The sequence below is a fragment of the Pleurodeles waltl genome, chromosome 4_2 (genome assembly GCF_031143425.1).
Source record: "Pleurodeles waltl isolate 20211129_DDA chromosome 4_2, aPleWal1.hap1.20221129, whole genome shotgun sequence".
NCBI lineage: Eukaryota > Metazoa > Chordata > Amphibia > Caudata > Salamandridae > Pleurodeles > Pleurodeles waltl.
In genome coordinates, this window is record NC_090443.1 from 609,264,470 (window position 1) to 609,280,744 (window position 16,275).

Genomic DNA, 16,275 nt, shown 5'->3' on the forward strand with positions numbered 1-16,275 from the left:
GCCGTGTTTTTATCGGCGGTGCTCCCGCCCCGGAAAAGGTGGCGGATTGGTGAGTTGTGATAGGGTGGGCGGTACGTTGTCTGCCGCCTGCCTGTTGGCGGTGACCGCCGCGCTGTTTGTTTGTCCCGCCGTGGCGGTCGGAGTGTTAAAGTGGCGGTCTGTGTTGGCGGTTCCCGCCAGGGTCAGAATTAATTTTTTTTTACCGCCTGCCTGTTGGCGGGTTGGCCGCCGCTTTATCTCCGACCGCCAGGGTTGGAATGACCCCCTTTGTGTCCATGGGAAACGGTTATGCATATCAAGTCGCAAGGTTTTGTGCCTTGAACTGTATATCATTCAGGGAGCAATGGGAACTATTGCCGCAGACTGAAAATGACACATGTTTGAATCTTGCATTGCGGGTAGTTGATACCTTAGATGAGTTAAAGACATTACAGAATCGTGCAAGTAAAGAAGAAAACCGTTCTTGGCAAAGAATGCAATGTACCCAGAGAGCTGATGATATATGGGTTTCGGAGGAAGGAAAATTAGTTCTACCAAATTGCCTTTTGTCACAATTTGCCAGATTGTACCATGGACAGGATCACCTTGGGAGGGATGCAATGATCAGATCATTTAAAATTGATTGGTTCAATCCAAAATTCAGACATGCGGCCAAAGTCATTTGTCACAGGTGCATCATCTGTCAGCAGATGAATGCGGGAAAAGGGACAGTGGTAACTTTGAGCCACATTGGGAGAGCTGGAGGTCCATTTAGCAAGATGCAAATGGATTTCATTAAGATGCCTGTTTGCGGAGGTTTGAAATATGTGCTGGTGATTGTGTGTGTTTTCAGTCACTGGATTGAGGCATACCCCACACGAAGAAATGACAGTCTCACAGTTGCGAAATTACTACTCAGGGAACTAATACCAAGATTCATGTTTCCGATCACTATAGAATCAGATAGGGGCAGACATTTCGACAATGAGGTGATCAAACTTCTGTGTGCCGCACTTAACATCGAACAGAAGCTGCATTGTAGCTATCGCCCTGAAGCATCAGGACTAGTAGAACAAATGAACGGTACCCTGAAATCGAGAATGGCAAAAATGTGTTCAGCTACCAATATGAAGTGGCCAGGTGCATTACCTCTAATGCTGATGTCAATGAGAAACACCGCAGATAAGAAAACGGGATTGTCCCCCCCCAGGAAATCCTCATGGGTAGAGCTATTAGGTTACCAGCAGTACCTGCAAATGCTCTAGTGAATATTACTGCAAAAGTTTGGCTGATGTGATTCGCTCTTTCTCTCACCAGGTGGAAGCTAACACTTTGCCACCGATTGGGGATCCAGGCCACTCTCTGCAAGCTGGCGACTGGGTGGTTGTCAAAAAGCATGTGAGAAAGTCGTGTCTGGAGCTACGTTGGAAAGGGCCCTATCAAGTGATCTTGACAACTACCACTGCTGTAAAGTGTGCTGGAATCCTAAACTGGATACATGCCAACCACACCAAAAGGGTAACATGTCCAGATGAAGAAGAGCTCGGAGTTACCAGCATGCCTGTTTCAGAAGGAGAAGTCTCAGGTTTAGAAAACAGTCAAGAAAGAACTGAGACTGCAGGAGAACTCACTGAGAACAGTCTCGTCCCTCAAGCAGTCAATGAGTTTGAGAGAGGTGACAGATAGCCTATCTCAGTAGAAACGACGAGAGGACAAAATCAAAAAGAAGTTCTCCCAGAAATAGACAGATACGGGCTAGAACTTGAACCTGGTACAGACCCAGAAGAAGGAGAAATAGTAGAGAGAGGTCAGAGTAAGCCGAAATCTCCCGAGCCAATTGCAAGTCCATCAAGCGAAAACACCATAGTACAAGAGGAGGGTGCTGACCAAAGACCTGAAAAGACGCATCAGATGCATAAAGGTGATGACAGACCAAATAAACCACTTTCTAAAATAAGAGGTGTGCCAAGAGACACAGTAATAGAGGAAAGTGATACATCTCGAGTAGAAGACTTAAGCGAAGGAGAACAACAAGGTGAACGAAAGTTGAAAAGAAAAAGAATTGCAAACAGGAGATATACAGGTCCTGAATGGGCATATGCTACAACATCTGAATGGCAACAAGAATTCCTGGCATTCTGTTTTGATCGAGAAGTACCAGGCCAATACTACGGGACCTGAACGAGTCTAAGGAAATCTTGGTTAAAATCTGAAATTTGAAAATTTAAAGAAAAAGAGAGACTTTATAAATTACCTAAAGTGACACTAGACCCGGATTTGACTATTGAGAAACCTGATTACGACAAGCTGCTAACCTGATTTGACCAAAAGGGATCCTGCTGCAAGTGAAAACGCTGTAAATAAAAAAAATAAAAAAATAAAAAAGAAGAATTTGAATCATCCTCTAGTTGATTGTTATTTTGCTATCTGATTGTATACAGACATGGTTAATAATAGAAGTAGTAGCAAGAAAAGTAAAGTGTGTGGATGGTTGAGCCTTATAGTAGGTATTGTGTGTGCAATAATGATAGTGGGTGTGATTGTAGGAATGCCGTGGTTAGAGAAAAAGACTATTAATGCTACCTCAAAACCTGAAACTACCACACTAACACCGTGGGAAAGATTTGAGCAGGATGCACAACACATGCATGAGGGAACTAATGCAAAGGGGGAGCTTTCTACTAATGTCTTCTATCGCTTACTAAATGAGTATGTGGAAACTATGGATGCGAAAGATTGTTATGTGTGTACTAAAATTCTTTTGTCTGTACAGGAGGGAGTTACATAGCATAGTCTCCCTCTCACTTACGGAATTAGCTGCAGCTTGCTACTAACAAGGTTCTACAATCAAGAAAATGTGCAATACTTTTATTCAAACTTAGATGTGTTTTCTTTTGTGCCTGTTTTTAAATAAATTAGCTAAAGAACATGATATAAAAATAGTTAGAGGATTCTTTGAGCCAACACTTACATTTGGGACAGCCTATGCACATCGCAATAATTTAACTTGCTTATTATCACCTGTTGAGAAAAGCTTTTTAGATCACACTGATGATAGACGCAAAGCATTGAAAGAAAGATTAGAAAAAGGGTTAGAGAAACGCACATACGCAAATGATTATGCTTACACCGCAATCAAGACACAAGAAAAATTAGCTATAGATGCATTACACGTAGGTAGGCTTTGTATATATAGGCCAAAATCCGAGCAAGACAATCTGTTTGTGGGAACGAGTGAGTGTAGGCATGTGTTTTTGTTTCAGAGTAAATGGACCTTTATGCTGAATGGACAGGATCCAGCGATCCCTGGGATCTATTACATCTGTGGGCTAAATGCATATTACCGTCTCCCTAAGGGATGGTATGGGACATGTTATTTGGGAATAGTATTCCCAAAGATTTACCAGATTGATGACTTAAAACAGATACCTAAGACGTCTGAATTACAACATCCGAGACAAAAACGAGAATTGGTGACATATTTGGAGCTATAATCCCTTCAGTAGGGGTTATCTTAAATTCTATGAAGCTACAGAAGTTGTCTACTATTGTGGATAACATGTTGACAAATTTTACATGGGCTATACTCCTGATGGATACTGAACTTGCTGCAGAAAGAGCTATGACTCTTCAAAATCGGCTTGCTTTAGACATTCTTTTAGCAAAGAGTGGGAGGGTCTGCGAGATGCTCAACGAGCGTCATTGTTGTTCTTTCATTCCAGATAACAGTAAAAAGATTAGAAGTATGCTTACTAACCTTACTAGAGATAGTACAGATTTGAAGGATTTGAAAGAACTTAGTGTCTGGGAGAAATTTGGAAAGGGAATTGCCAGAGTTGGGAGCTGGTTTACCAACATTTGGAATGGGGTACTTGCAAAAATATTAATGGGGTTACTAATTATCTTGATTTGTCTATTAGGATTATGGGGGCATGCAAAATTAATGACAAAATAAAGAGAAATTGGACCAAAAGAAAGTAGGAGAAATTAAGAAAGTGAAAGAGAGAAAATATTCAAGGAAATTTGGGAAAGTTCACATAAAGGGCAAGATGTTCAAATGCGCATTATGCACAAGGTGAAAAATTGAAAAGTTTGTGTGATAACGAACGTCATCAGAGGAGGGACTGAGAGAGCGTAGTTTGAACGTATCAATTATTAGAAGTGTAATGCTTATATAAATGCCTAACAAATGCCGCATAGAAAATGACAATGAATAGTAAATTGCTTAATGTGCATTCGAATTATGTCAATGAAACGTAGAGATACCATTATGTGTGTACGAATGAATGTTAGTTATAAAAAAAAATGATTATTTGCATCATAATTAATCGAGCTTATATTGGCATTTACAAATATTGCATTTGTACTAAAACCCATAGGCCTTAAGTTAGCGTAAGTTGAAGTTTTAGCTGTGTAGCTTTCATATTAAAGCATATTTTCTGTTTTTCCAGTGTGCTGACTCGTAAAGGGCCATGACCCAGCATATGTTCTTTTCCTTCGTTTTATGTATCCAACTTCATCCTGTTCCCATCCGCATGCTAGCTGCCTTAGTATAAGTTTTATACAGAATTTGAAACAAAAGTATATGAAAGAATGTACAAGGACATTTGATCATGGATAAAGAAGCTCATGACCCGAAAGACGTGCCAAGATGGTGATGAAACCCCTGGATGTGCCACCTACGAAAGACGTCAATTATGAAGACCTATCAAAGTGTTGTAAATTATCGTGGGGTGACAATTAGGAAATGTATAATTTGATAGGCCAAAGATAGCGGGGTATAGCAAATATCCAATAGAACTTTGGGGGAAGGGGTTACGGAAAAGGGATAAAAACTCATGTCACAGAAGGGACATTAGAACTAGGTAGGGAATGCTGACGATTTTATCCAGAAACTCTGTCACTCTATTTGGTGATTGGAGACTTAATAAGATTGTACTTGCCCATAGACTGCCCTTACACTTCTCCTCCTTATGAGGGAAGTGCTCCCTGTCTCTTAGACGAAGCTAGACTGAAGAGGATTCGACTGATGACCTGAAGACAAAGTCTGATCCTGTGTGCTGAATAAATCCTTGGAGGGTAATTATGACAATGCTATTGTAATTTGTCTGCTTGCTTTTTCTCTCTAGGTACCAACTGCTGTATTTTGAATAGAGGCCATAGCTAGATGTTTTCTAAATTGGTGTTCTAAATTATTTTGCTTGAAGCCCAACATGCTGATGCTAATTAGTGGTTAGGGTAGGTAATCACTTTGACTGACTTAATTAAACACAGACTGACGTTACACAATGCTGAACTGAGACTTACGTAAAATTCATTGTATTCCGATCTATGTTTACTTTGTGTTACATTCTTATGTTTATGATTCTTGCATTAATGAAATCTTATTACGGTTGCCATGTTGTAACGATGTTCTTATGCTTCTTGGTTTTGAGATTAACACTTCTGCTAGTAGATTGTAATCAATAGGGAATAAAATTCATAAAATTCTATCAAAGGGTGTGGTTATTCATGGCTGAAGGTCATGGTTGCGCCAACGACTTGATCGATGTCTTTATAAAATTGGCATAGAGGGACGCGTTAACAGTGGTAAACTTGGGAATGCGTCAAAATGCTATCTATGCCTTCCCATGGGAGACCTAACGAGGAGAAATATATTTATTTCTCCCCGTTTTTTCATCTTTCTGTGTGTGCTGCATTTTGAAGCATACATAGATAAAAAGAAACGCCTCAGAGGATTGTTTTTGTGCCCCTTCTTACACAAAAACAATCCTGCCTGCAACAAAGGCACCCTTGCACCATGGTACAAGAGTGCATGCATTGGCACCTGCATTGGCGCAAGGCACCACATTGTACACCAGTACAAGGAAAGGGCAGAAATGTACCATATAATGTTAAATATCACACATTTCTGCCCTCTGTACATTTTAACTGAAGAAACTTTGGGCCATATGTGCAAATGGTAGGGATTGTGATTTCCTAATTGCGAACCTTTGCAAGTCATAATTATGAAATCACAATTCCTAATGTATGAAACCCTGGGAGTTTGGTTTAGCGTTTCAAAATGGTTGCAAATCATAATTATGAAATCACAATTCCTAATGTATAAAACCCTTTGAGTTTCTTTTAGCGTTTCGAAATGGGGTCACAATCGACTGACCTCGTAAATATTAATGAGGTAGTTTGTGATTTGCAACACATACCGAATTGCGGTCATCACATGCATGGTGGCCTGCTGGGGTCAGCAAACCATCATGTCGGCAATTGCTTTTTAATAAAGCAAACTTTTTTTTAAATGCAGCCCATTTTCTTTGAAGGAAAACGGGGTGCATTTAAAATGAAAAAATGAAACCTTGAAGTTTCATTTTTGAAGAATAGGCAGTGGTCCCTGGGACCCCTACCTCCTCTTAAAAAATGTTTGTTTCCCCATTCACAAAGGGAAAGGTGTCCCATGGGGACCTCTTCCTATTTGCAAATGGTTACCACCACCCTTGACGTGTTGGTAAAAAAACGAATGTTTTGTGACCATAATTCGATCATAAAACATTCATAAACACCACTGCGATTCAGTGTTAAGAAGGGACACCCTAAGCATCCCCCTCCAAATGTCGAATCACAAATCCAAATTGCAATTCATAACAGGTTACGGCATCGGAATTTGGCTTTTGTACATTTTAAAAGCCTTTTTTGCAGTTGCAAATGTTTGCAACCTCAAAATAGGTTGTGTACATATGACACTTTCTTACTTGAGACATAGATTGTGTGACACGAAACCGCAATCAAGATCTGTGCAGTTTGAAGCAATTTGAAGCATTGACTGAATGAGATTTGGTAACCAATATGAAGGCACAACAGAAAATGGTGAGAGACCATCTTAGTACATTCACATTAAAGGCATTGTGTACTGAAGTGTTGGAAACAGTAGAATCATTTTCTGTGATTGCCAGTGATCCAGTAATGGCAAAATTAAAAATGACGAAGATGAATTGAAGGAACGATTGCCGACGGTGACTTCTGCGCCAGCTTGTATTCAATCAATTAACCAATCAGGTTTTATAAAGCGCAGCTATTCACCCTATATGGGAATCCAGGTGCTTGCAGGTCCCAGATGCTTTTTTCAAACAGCCAGGTCTTGAGGGCCCTTCGGAACTCTGGATGAAGTGATAGTCCAGAAGTGTGTGGGGAAGCAGTTCCAGATTTTTGCTGCAACACGAGAGAAGGGGCGTCTTCCACTTCTGCTTCGGTAGATGCAGGGAGTATGGGCAATTGAAAGGGTGGCAGAGCGTAGTCTTCTCAACAGTAGGTGGAAGTTCAGGCAATGGTTAATGTACATGGGTCCTTGGTTGTGTAGAGCCTTGTGTCCATGAATCAGCAGCTTCAATTGGCATCTCTTCTGTACTGGGAGCCAGTGGAGTTGCCGAGGTGTGGTGTGTTGTGGGTTTGTCAGGGAAGGCCGAGTATGAGTCTGGCTGGGGCATTCTCTATGGTTTGAAGTCTCTGTAGGAGGTGCAAGGTGATTCCTATTGTAGAGAGTGTTGCTGAGGTCCAGTCGGCTGGTGTTGAAGGCCTGTGTCATAGTGCGTTTCGTGTGTAGAGGTAGCCACTTGAAGATCTTACATAGCATGCGCAAAGTGAGGTAGCAAATTGAGGAGATGACGTTGATCTTTGATTTCATGGTGAGCTTGTTGTCAATGATGACTCTGAGGTTACCGGTGTGTTCGAAGGGAGTGGGTCCTGGGTCTGATGGCCACCAGGAGTCATTCCAGGTGTTGCTGTTGTTGCCGAAGATCAGTACTTCTGTCTTGTCTGTGTTCAGCTACAGGCAGGTGTTCTTCATCCAATTAGCAACGCTTGTCACGCATCTGTGGAAGCTGGTTCTGGTGGTGGAGAGGTCATCGGTGAGTGAGAGGATGAGTTGGGTGTCATCTGCGTAGAAAATTATGTTAAGACCATGGGATCTGATGATGTTGGTCAGCGGGCTCATATATGAGGGTTGAGGTTGGAAATGTTGAAAAGATTAGAGATTTGGAAAATGTGGAAATGTATACATGTGAATGGATTTAAAAACCATTGAAGAATGAAAACATGAGCGTTAGGAGTGACTCTAAGTGTACTACGGTGGAAGAAGAATTTCCATTGAGAGAAGTGCCAGGAGGAGCTTATGTTTCAGTACCTTAGAGCAGACTGGATTTATGGACTTTTATGAAAGATTTTCCAAACATTTGAGAAAACTTAAGAAATGGTATACTAATGTGGAACTAACTGTAACTGTATTGAAGGTTTGCAGAAAGACTTAGTTGAATTGTTTTCAATCATTGTACTGAGGGACTTGTGGATTGAATGGAAGGTGGTAGTGAAGTGGCCAGATGAAGAACAGCGTAGCAGTCCACCTAGTTATAAGCCTTCATCAGTGGCAAGGGAAAAAATTTGCTGAGGTTTTTTAACATTTGAATGGAATGGTTCCAGCTAAACAGGTTAATTGGTCACAAATCATCAGAACGACACAAAATGCAAATGAGTCAGTTCATGCTTATTATGAGAGATTGACACAGATTTACAGGCAATACAGTGGAATGGACAATTCAGCAAAGGAAGGCACGTTGTGTTTCGTTCCAGATTTTGTGATGGGTTTGCATCTGTAGTTGCGGCACAGCTTCAGCAGTGTATGAATTGTTGCAAGCAAAGACCCTTGATGGTACCTTAGGGTATGCACAATAGTATAGTGATTAGTGTGAGTCTAAAAAGAAATTATTGAAGGAAACATTGATGTTGGCACAGACTGAAATCTTTCAGCAAGGAGGGCAAACACTGGTACCTCGGGGAGGTGTTGTACAGTTTCAGCATCCTCCAAGAGGTAGAGGTGGTTTATTCGAGATAAAGGTAGAGGTTTCATGAATAATGCTAACAATAGTTTGGTGACATCTGAAGTTTCTTACATTTGTGGTACAGAAGCTCATTGTAGATGTATGTAATGCAAGTCATCTGCTTATGGGGCACAAATAGCACCTCAAATGAACCCTGAGCAACAGAACATGATTCCCATGGCACATAATGGGATGAGTAAGTCAATGATCCCAGCCCAACCAACTTCAATGAAAAATGTGCAGATTACAGGGCAGTTCTACAAAGGAATGCCTATGGCTCCACCTCTTCCACCACAGATGCAGAATAGTAATGTAGGATTTACAAAGAATTGCCAGATTCAACAAATGTAGTTCAATCCCATGTGAGAAACTCACATTATAAGTCATTAGTTTCCACAATTTGCGGTTCCTGTTCTTCGAGGGCCAAATCAGGCACAATGATGGTACCTGAGAGGACTGTATGCTTGGTGCAATTTGGAGGCCCATTTGTATCACTTTTGGCTGATACTAGTGCTACCCGATCCACAGCTAGACTGGTGGAAGTTCCTAAACTACCCCTCTTGGGAAAAGAAATCCAAGTACTAGGCCTTTCAAATAAATAAGTGGTTAATAAGTTGCCAGCAAATGTTCCAGTAAAAATAGGTTCAACAATAAATGAACATTAATTCATGATTAGTGAAACCAGCCCAGTAAATCTGTTACCTATTGTGTAAATTGAATTGTGTAATTTATTGTACACTGGGTGGCGACTAAATTCAAACTAAAGATCCAGATTTTGACTTGAAGATGAAAACACACAAAGTGAGAAATGGTATATTTCTAGCTCTCACAGATGAGGGCTTGTGTCCAGATTTAAGACAACGAGGGAAAACGGAGGTATGGGATTTTACTGCAAAATATGTTGGGCTTATTAAAAGTGCAGAGCCAGTGCAGAATACTATGAAGCCAGATGCTGAACACCCTCATTATCAACAGTATAAACTTTCTTGTGAAGCTGAGGAAGGAATTGTACTTGTGTCTTAAAAAGATGGTAGAACACGGCATTCTGAAAGATGTTTTGGGGAGCCCGTGTAATTCACTTATAATGGGTGGGGAAAAAGCCTAATGAGAAATGGATGATAGTTCAAAATGTTAGAAAGATTAATGAGATATTAGTCCCATGTTATCACATGGTGCCGAATCCATCAGATATATTTTTAATGTTCCAACAGATGCAGAGTAATTCACAGCAATTGATTTTCATTCTGCATTCTTCTCCATTACTCTACATGAGCATAGTCTGTATCTTTTGTGTTCAGTTATATATGGAGACAAATATGCATAGATATGTAAATATAATAATTATGCTGTTATTTAAAATCTTAATAGAGTTATTTTAATGTTAAAACTCTAAGTGTTAAACCTTTTGTTAAATAATTATTAACATTTAAAATTAATATTGGGCATGACGTTTAATACTTTTCAATACAGTACAGTAGATAAATATAAACATTTTAATGTGGATCCAGTTTTTAAATATATTCTTTTGTTATATTATTTAAATTGTAAACAATACATTTAAAATAATTGATCATTTGATACATATTTAGGCTGATGGGTTGTAACATGTAATTTCACAAATTCTGCATTTAAAGTAAATATATATGTTTTACATTTTCTATTTTACAAAAAAAGTGTATTATTTTAAAGTGGAATGAAAATAACAAAGATCTTTGCCTATACGTGAAAAGTTATGACTAATAATAATACACTTGTAAATGCTGTGTTAGGATGCTCCACCAGTGGATGAAGACAGCTAAATCTACGCCTAGGAGTAAATGTACACTCAGAAATGGTGAACAGCAAAAAAGTGTAAAGTTACTTTTAAGTGCAGGAGTAGATTTATACATAAGCATATCTACATATGTAAATTTACCTTTGTCAGTGAGGCCTAAAATCTTCAAGTCATAAGGTTCCTTTTCTAAAATGGATCAATGACATAATACACAAATATTGTGTCAAAAATATTGATAACAAAAGTATTGTTTTCCTATACTTATAATGGCAAGTACAAAAATACAATCATTAACAACAAACAAAAATATGGTCACTTAACATATATGTGCAAAAAATATTACAACAAACGCCCTATGGCCGAAACTGCCACACGCACCTTGCACACTGGTGTCTGTGCTTTCCTTTATTTTTTTACATATTATTGGGCTGCCAGCACCCGGCACGGACTGCTGCGCACTGTGTCTCCAATCGCAGCTTGGTAATGTGTGGTGCCAAATCTATCTATCTATCTATCTATCTATCTATCTATCTATCTATCTATCTATCTATCTATCTATCTATCTATCTGTCTATCTGTCTATCTGTCTGTCTATCTGTCTATCTATCTAATCTAAAGTTTAAAGTAGCAAATCCTAAATACATTAATATCAAATTAGCTAAATAAATCTCACTTATATTTAATACTATATAAAAATATATATACTTAATTGAACACGCATACATGTGTGTATGTTTATATGTGTGTTGTATATATATATATATATAAATATATATATACACACATACAAAAACCACAGTTATTAAAAATATCTATTTTACAATACGTTTCAGTTATTTAAATTTACCACTATAAAAACACATTATTTTTATATCACTATATTACATAAAACTTACAAATATTAACATTGTATAACATACTAAACAAAGAAATCAGTAAAAACTTTTTTTTTAAACATTTTGAAACAAATAAAAATCTAAACAAATACTATAAAATTAAAGTTATAAGCAAATATAAATAAATGCATTTTTAAAATATTAGGAAGAGTCTGGGAATAACACATACATTATTCACACTGCAATTTATGCAACAGAAGTGCAAGCATTAAACATTGGAAGGTTAAATATACTATTCCCATTTCAGTCCATGTAACAGTCAGGAAAAGGTTGGGTTTCGGAGGGAAAAGTTCACTATTCCCACTCCAGTCTATGCAACAGTAAGGACAGCATTGGCTTTCACAGGGGTAACATTTACTTTTCCCACTCCAGTCTGTGCAACAGTAGGGAAAGCACTGGATTTCAGAAGGGTGAGAATTACTATTCCCACTCCAGTCTAAGCAACAGTAGGGAAAGCGTTGGAATTCGGAGGGGTTAAAATTACTATTCCCATTCCAGTCTAAGCAACAATAGGGAAAGCATTAGACTTTGAAGGAGTAAATTTACTATTCCCACTCAAGTCTGTGCAATAGTAGGGAAAGAGCTGGAATTTGGAAGGGGTAAAATTACCATTCCCGCTCCAGTCCAAGCAACAGTAAGGAAAAGTTTGGACTTCGGAGAGGTAAAATTAATTATTCTCACTCCAGTCTGTGCAACAGTAGAGAAAGCTTTGCACTTCGGAGGGATAAGATTTACTATTCCCACTCCAATCAGTAGATAAAATACTTCACTTCAAACACATGACATATTTGCTCAGCCGTATTAATTTAGAAAAAATATACATCTTAATACAAGCATTACTGCTTAACATAAAATATATCTATATTGAAGAAACAAAAAACCATTACCCAATTAACAAAATTAATAATCAAGGAAATAATTAATTTTCAGTTAGAAAATGACAGTTATTTACTTAGATATTTTGACACCCTATACCCATCCAAGCTTAGTAACCCTTAACTAAAACAAATAAATATCAAACAATTTACCTAATTGACAAGTAAATAAACAACAAACTAAAAATTATTTATAAATTATTAATTAATTAACTTCCCCAACAACCCTACAACCCAGCAGCCTATACCTAAAATATAACTAATATCTATAATTATTACACAATTGACATAATTTTTAATCAATTACATATTTAAATATACATTTGTTATTGTTTATTAAATATTACTTTATTAACTTACCACCCTATACCCCTACAAACCAAGCAGCCCGCAACTAAAATATAACTAAAATAATTCAGTATCACAATGTACATGATTAATAATCACTTCAGTAATTAATAATAAATTAATAATTTATCATCAATTATTACTTAATTGCCTTCCCACCTTATGCACCTAAAACAATCGCACCTACAATTTAACTAAAATAAATGATTATTACATAATTGATAATCAATTAAATAATTAATACATTAAAATTAATCAATTATTTATTATCTAATTAACTCCCTACCGAACAAACCCAGCAACCCACACCTAAAATGTAACTAAAATAAATGGTTACATAATTTACATAATTAATAACCAATTAAATAATTAATAAATAATTGTTAATTAATTATTCTCTAATTACGTTTCCACCCTATACTCCTACAGACTTTGCAATCCACACTGAAAATATAATTAATCAAATCAGTACTACATAATATACATAATATCAGTGACCTGCTTGCATAAAAACTATAAATAATGATAATTAATTATTACTTAATTAACCTCCCACCCTATTCCCCTACAAAATGATAAATTACTATAAACAATTAAATTAAAAAATCCAAATCACTTAAAATTACATACTATATTTAGAAAAATTAAGAACACTTATACAAACAAGAACACATAAAATTAATATATGAAGTAAAACACATTAAAATAAATAAACAACCATATTCTTTACATCTATATTATTGAAAACGATATTAACAACAATAATATTCTTTTTGTTTTACTTTCATTTTTTTATTGGAAGAGTTTACAAACTTATGATCACAGTATTTCATTAACCATTCACTAATACTCAGTACACCACCAATCAAGTCAGTCAAATGCGAATGTACAAAACTCCAGATACAAATGCGGGCCTACAGTAATTGAATTCCTACTTTAAAATCTCCAAACAATCACTACTTTATGCTTTTCTACAGCAGGGGAATTTCTTATATGAACCAGTCCGCAGCGCAAATTCCCACTTTAGCCATTCACTCTTAACATTTTAGTGAGCCACTGCTCAAATGTGGGAATGGTCTTAGTTGACCAATTCTGAAGAATAATCGATCTCGCTACTAGCGTCATAATATACAGTATATGTTTTCCTATGGTCTGATCCGGCAGCAACATTGGGCCTACAGTACTCCTGTATGGAAGACACAAGTTTGGGGCACTGCCAAATCACGTGGGTCGAATTTGCCAGAGTCTTCATGTGACACCTGATGCAGTAGGGCGACACCTGGGGGCTGATTGTACGTAAAAGAGCAGATGTTCTGTAAATCAACCATTTGGCATTGAATTGCATATGACAATAATTCGAAAAATAATGCCGAAATTTTTTTACCTATTGAATTTAACCCAGGTTTCTTTATCTATCTGGAGACCCTCCGTGATCTGCCATCTCAGTCACATTTTATTGAAGGCATGAGACTCTCTGCAATTTGCTAATTTCGCCCTTAAATATTTCAAAGGGTCTGGGGATAGGAGTCAGTATCAAGTCTACTGCTAACTCAAGACTAGATTTGACTGCAATAGGGTCTAGTTGCCCTAGGGCTTATGAAATTGATACATACGACCATTGCAACCATTCTTTAGCCTGAGGTATACCTGGTTCTATTACGGCCCACTTTTTCCAAGGATCAGTGATTGAAAATCTCCAATAATGGAATACCCATTAAACTCCCACATGTGAACCATTTTTTATTTAAAATTGGGAGAGGTCCAGAAAATGCATTGTCTAGCCTGAAGGTGGCATTAATAGCTGGAATGGCTTAAAATTTAAAGAACTACTCTTTTCTTCTCGACCACCACTGAAAAGACTTATAACAAATTTTCTTATGAGATTTACCAGTGCCCCTCTTGGCATCCGTGGAGTCAAAAAAATCGATATGACAAATGAGCAAAGCAGGCAAAATAATATTCCCTCAAATTTGGGACTCCCAAACTGCCCTCCGTTAAGGGCTTGTAAAGGATGTTCATCGCTACTCTAGGCACTTTATGAGCCCAAAGAAAAGTAGTGAACATTTCCTTGATTTTCCTAAAAACATTGCATCTGTAAAGTGCAAGGTAAAGATGTGAATAAAAAGCTAAAAAGCTGCAAAATTTACATACGTATTAACACAAACCTACCAATTTTAGATATGGGAAAAACCACCCATTTAGAAAGGAGCTTTTTTTTGTACTTTCTTTAATAGAGGAACATAATTTAATGGAAACAGGTTGTCAGTATCTTCTGTGACATTTATGCCCAGATATCTTTTAGGTTTATAATTAGACAATAGGCGCAATTCAGGGGATAATGTGCTAACAGTGCAATTACATAAAAGAATTTCAGTTTTTAATCTACTAATCTTATAGTCCCCCACCAGATGAAATTGATGGAAGTCTTAAATACCCGCCTCTGAATCTCCAAGCCTGGTTTCAAAAACAAAATAATGTAATCATCATATAATTTGATTTTGGGCATCCCAGGAATGGGTGATTGGATACTTGGGGTCAGACCTTATAGCAATGGCTAGGGGCTTGATACATAATGCAGATATAGTGGGGGTAGGCAGACAACCCTGCCTTGTACTCCTATTTACTTTGCATGTACTGTCAACCTGGCGGACAAACCTTGCTACTTATTTTGAACCACACAAATGAATTCAGTTGGCCAGGCGAACTTACCTAAGATGCAAAAAAGTATTTCCCATGAGACCAAATCACAGGCCTTCTTGGCATTGAGGAGTAATACCTGGGCGGGGACTTGTTTAAAAAAATAAAGAGCCTCAATCAGAAAGTTGGTGCTAGTATAAAGTGCGCTATCCGGGATCAAACCACATTGGTCCCTATGCACTAAATCCCCAATAAAACACCTCAGTCTGTTCGCAAATAATATCATTAGGATTTTATACTCAGAATTTAGCAGACTAATGGGTCGATATGTATTAAGATTTTCCAGGTTCTTATCCTTCTTAAGGAAACTTACTATAACTGAAGTATTGAAAGACAGTGGAATATTCCCGTCTGCTAAGATATTATAACTCAGTTGTAAAATTTGCGTGCTGAGGGGAGGAATAAACTTTTTATAAATCTCAATATGAATGCTATCTTCCCTGCGAGCCTTGCCATTGGCCATGGAATTGACCACCTCATCAACTTCGGCAAGAGTGAATGAGACCGTCAAGGCTTAGGCCTGATCTAATTTCAGTTTAGGAATAGAAATCTGGTCGAGAAAGGAGCAGAGATAATCTATATTTACCCTAGGTCTCAATTGGAGATGCGGCCAAAATGACACCTGAACAAGGTGCATATCTCTGAGGGGTCAGAAACTCATGTGCTTGTAGCCTCATCATATAAGGAGGTGATGGTGTTTTGGGATAATCTATCACAAGCTTGCCAGGCTAAAAATCACTGAGTGTACTCACTTTCCTCATATGTTTTCTGCACATAGGCATTGTTTGAGGTATTGCCAATGTTGTAATAGAAATAGGACGTCCACTGTCTGGCTTCCTTTA